Raw genomic sequence first — 5,000 nt, forward strand, 5'->3', positions numbered from 1 at the left:
TTGTCACTATTCGCCAATGTATGTGGATGTAGAAGACCTGGCCCGAAGAAGTGAACGGAGTTGGCGTAACTCTCTAATAGATGGCACTGGGTCACATTAGTCTGCTTAGCCTACTCACCCTACAAGATCTTCCTCCACACAGCTGATTCAAATCACTTAACAAGCACCATGTAATCCCCATGCAGAGATTCAGGCGTCACTGCCAGTGTTGCCATGTCTGCTTATTATAAGCATATCGTAAATATTGGTAGTTGCGGGATGCTTTATTTTTTTGGCTCGTTTCTAAAGTGTAGTTTCCTATTTGGGCTTCTTTCCTACAGTAATGTTGTTTAAGCCAGTGGTTCCCACATTCTTTCATGTCAAAGACCCCCAAATGAATATGTAATTGTCCACGGACCTCCATACAAGATTTGTGTTGTTAAAATGTTTCAAAAATATTCCAAATATTTCATTTAATTCTCAATATTTTTGGAAATAACTGATCTAAAACCTCCCTACGTGTCACTGTGAGCTTGTAGATCTGCTATTTTCAAATAGCCAATGTAAAGTGGTAAAAGCCTCTTCTTTTGGGCTTGTTTTCATAGACCTGGCCGCTTGTTTCTCTTGCAAAGTCTGGCAACACTGGTCACAGCAGCAACAACAGCCAGTCAGAATGAAACACACAGGAGGACAGGAGTTAGACTACTATACAGCTAAGAGCAAGTGTCAAGAGCCATTGATCATTAATTTGAATAAGCTGTGTGGAGTGGAATAATTGACAACAGGAAGTGATGCCCAACATTCACGCAAGGGCTCATGGGACACTGGAAACTTGTGGATATTGGTTTCTATTTGTACACTTTCAGAGATAGCCTACATGAACACTCTGGATTTTACAGGGTAGGGGGTCTGAGTAGCATTTGTGTTGGTTACAGTTACTGCATTACTGGGTCAGTGAGAGAGACAGACAGGCAGGCAGACAGACAGAAATAAATAAATGTAGACAGAGTCAAACAGAGAGACACAGACAGACAGGCAGGCAGACATAGACAAAACAGAGTTAAAGAGTCAGACTGATAGACAGGCAGAAATAGAGAAAGAGTCAAAGAGGCAGATATATAGCCTGGTTCCAGCCGAATCTGCCTTTGCAAAATCGCATCGCACTTTAGCCCTCGGCAGATTAGGTCTGGCCCCCCTCCATAGAGATTCCATTTCTCTCCCTCCGCAGTGGTGTGGAGCCAACCAGGGCCCAGTATCCAAATGTGGGCGGGCTTATCACCTTATTTGGAGCAATGACGTACAAGGAAGCACTGCTCTGATTAGTTCGTGAACAAGGAAGCACTGCTCTGATTGGTTTAGGTCTAACCAATAGAGTCCGTTTGGATCTTTTTGTAACCGCCCCTTGGAAAAAAAATCTTAACGTTGATAGGGACCAGACTAATATCCACGCAGTGTGTCGTGTGATATTGTCTGGCCACGCGAGGCTAGCAGATATAGAGACAGACAGACAGATGGTAGGGGCTAGGGGTTCCAGAACACAGCTGTGTGTTCCGGTCACAGTCAGTTACTGTGCCATGTGAAGACAGTCTGGATGACGAATGTTTGCTCTGGAGTCGTCTGGACTGATTTATGGCCGCGATACACTGGACATATGTGCATGTGTGTGTGTGTGTGTGTGTGTGTGTGTGTGTGGGGGGGGGGGGGGGTCTACAGCCAGACTTAAGCCAATAATGGGGCGGATAAGCAAACCAATTGTGCATTTTATGACTAATTCATGAAACTTTCAGCATATAATCTACATACCCCAAGGTTTCACTTCAGACGTGGAACCACTTTCTGACTGACCTCTGGTGACCTTGAGGGGTCATTGACCATTTCCACTTTTTGCCCCATTATTCCCCATTATAATAATATATATGGTTGTTAAAATGGCAGTTATTTTGTTCTTATAAATGAAAAATGAAACCCAATAATCTACTGGAATGTTCATGTAGCCTGAAATGGTGTTTCCTGTGAACTTTATGATAGAAATGTTATCCAATTAGCATAATATACAGAAATGATATGGTAAAATACATAAGAAAATTCAAAATACTCACGCAAGAAACCCTTTATTAACATATAATAACACAATATTTAATGGGGAAACAAGTGAAAATTCTAAATGGTCTAAAATTGGACCAAGTTGGTTCACTTGAAAGGTAGTTTTTATTTTACTGGTAACAACATCACAATCATTAACAACATTCATTGTATGTCCACAGAGTCCACGGAGTCCACACAAGAATGCTACGAATGGCACATGGACAGACCACATCAGAAATGTGGTTCTCTACGGGGAGCTACCATGGGTCACAGACAAAGTCAGAGAGAGAAGGATGAGGCTGGCAGGGCACTGCGTCAGGCACCCGGAACTAATGGCAAGCAAACTGACACTGTGGGAGCCAACCCAGGGCAAAGCCAGGAAAGGCAAGAAGCACACCACCTACGTAGATGCACTGCTGCGCGACAGCTTAGCTAACAACACTGTAGAGCTCAAGACCCTGATGCTAGATAGGAGAGTGTGGAGGGTAGCGATTCAGGAGTCCCGAGATTGGCTAGACCGCACTCTCGCATCGCGTGTGTGTAAATGGTAAATGGTGCATTTATATAGCGCTTTTATCCAAAGCGCTTTACATAGATTGTGCATTACACCCATTCACACACACATTCATACTATACACGGATGGCGGAGGAAACCATGCAAGGCACCAACCTGCTCATCGGGATCAATTAGGGGTTCAGTGTCTTGCTCAAGGACACTTCGACACTAACTCTGGGGGAGCCCGGGATCGAACTGGAAACCTCACGGTTGCCATCCGGCCGCCCTACCGGCCACTCTACCGCTGAACCACTGGTGCCCCATTGTGTCAGTGTGTGTGTGCGTGCGTGTGTGCGTGTGCGTGTGTGTGTGCGTGTGCGTGTGTCTGAGTGTGTCTGAGTGAGTGAATGCATGCGTGTATAACTGTGCACACACAAACTGGTTGTGACACTTTCCACACATGATATTTCTGGGATGACAGAAATATTGTCTCTACGCTGTGACTTTGACCCTTTCGTATACATATACTGGGACGAGTGGAGAAGAGAAGAGATCCAGTTGTGAGCTTGTAGATCTGCTATTTTCAGCATGCAAAATGTAAAATGAGCCATTACGACGCCATCAAGGCACCGCCAAAATACATTTTAGTTGACTAAATCAACTGTAGATTTTTTAAAACTAGACTAACAGTAAAACATTTCAGATGACTAAAACTAAATGGAATTTTATTCAAAAGACTATGACTAAAACTAATTAAAGATTTATTGTCAAAATCAACACTGGTGGGGTGTCAAACTCATTTTAGGTCAGGTGGCCGACTGGGCAAACGCCACTTCATGTGGAAACGGACGAGTTGAGCACGCACAAACGTACGACTTATAGGATATTATAATCCTATAAGACTCCTGTATAGAGCACCGAAGTCCTGACGTGACTCGTTCATCCCCAGGTTTGCGGAAGTAATTTCTCTATGGAGAATAACATTGGGTCATCTTAGAATCGTCTCATATAAGAATTGTGGTCCAAAAATAAACACCGCGTGTCGGCGTTATTGTCAGGGAGGGGGTTCTGTATCGTTTATGATAGTCAGTCACTTATATTTGATACAGTCTGTTTCTGGCGAAAATGTAACTAATTCGGCGGAAGTAACATTAGCGTTTTCTCACCGTCAGTTGATGCTTCATATCCATAAGAGTCAACACGCCGGGGTCATTTGTTTATTTTTGGAACACAGTTCTTATTTGACGCGATATTAAATACGTCTATGGGATTCAGAACGGGGGTGGAAAACTGCGAACCAGGTAGACAAACAAAGGATGTGTAAATGACGTCAGACTTCGGCGGTCTATAGAGTCCAATAGGACTGGTTCGAAAAGTTATTTAATTGGATATTATCCTTTTATTCTTTATAGAATAATCTACTCCCATTCACCTATGGGATTTATATTAATTGCTCCAATAATTGCATTTGTAACAGACCTGCTGTAGGCTGCTATGCAAGTTTGCCTTGGAATATACGGTAACAGGGCCGAGGCATTGACCTTAGTGAAGGCAGCCATGAGGCCACTGCCACACTAGACCTTATTCATCACATTGCTTAACTGACTTTATCATTGTAAGATACTGGTTTAGTTCTGAATAAGACACAGCAGGTAACATAAATATCTTTATATATCTGTAGTTAGGTACTCAAATTAAAAGCTCAGTGCATTCTGAATGTCACATTTTTAACAATGTATGTATGTATGTATGTATGTAATGTCTTATATTATGCCAGTCATTTGTAAATTTTCTAGACATTATAGAAATTTTACAAATGACTGGCATAATATAAGACATTACATACATACATACATTGTTAAAAACGTGACATTCAGAATGCACTGAGCTTTTAATTTGAGTACCTAACTAAACAGTTAGGCCTACATCTATTTGATATAATGAAAATAGCAGGACACAGTACATTGATCGGTACACCGACCATAACAATTGACTATGCATGGGGGAAAAAAACTGTAAGTGGTCGTGGAACGGTATTTCCATGTATGGAAAAGAAGGTAGATGGTCATTACAGACACTGCTCCATTCAAAAACATTCACACAATTACTGACCCCCCCTCCCCCCATGAAGCAACACAATTGCACTTCTCTTAACACATCGGGTGCCAAACACGGTCTGAACCGTGTTTGCGCAGAGTAGCGGTCCGGTGCCGAACACGGTCCAGACCGTGAAATATGTCTTTTTGTTTTTTTCGTTTTTCTCCACACGGGCGGGGCTAGAGCAGCTCTGGGAGTACCCATTGTGATCTTGAGAAGGATAGGCCAGATAGATCACCGGAAAAACAAAAACATGGCTGCCATCCACTTCCTGTCTATTTCCTTCTTTAAAACACCTATATCTCCGAATCTGTTTCCGGTGGGGAAAACCGGTCATGCGCGA

The sequence above is a fragment of the Gymnoscopelus braueri genome (assembly GCF_963280865.1).
Source record: "Gymnoscopelus braueri genome assembly, chromosome: 1".
NCBI lineage: Eukaryota > Metazoa > Chordata > Actinopteri > Myctophiformes > Myctophidae > Gymnoscopelus > Gymnoscopelus braueri.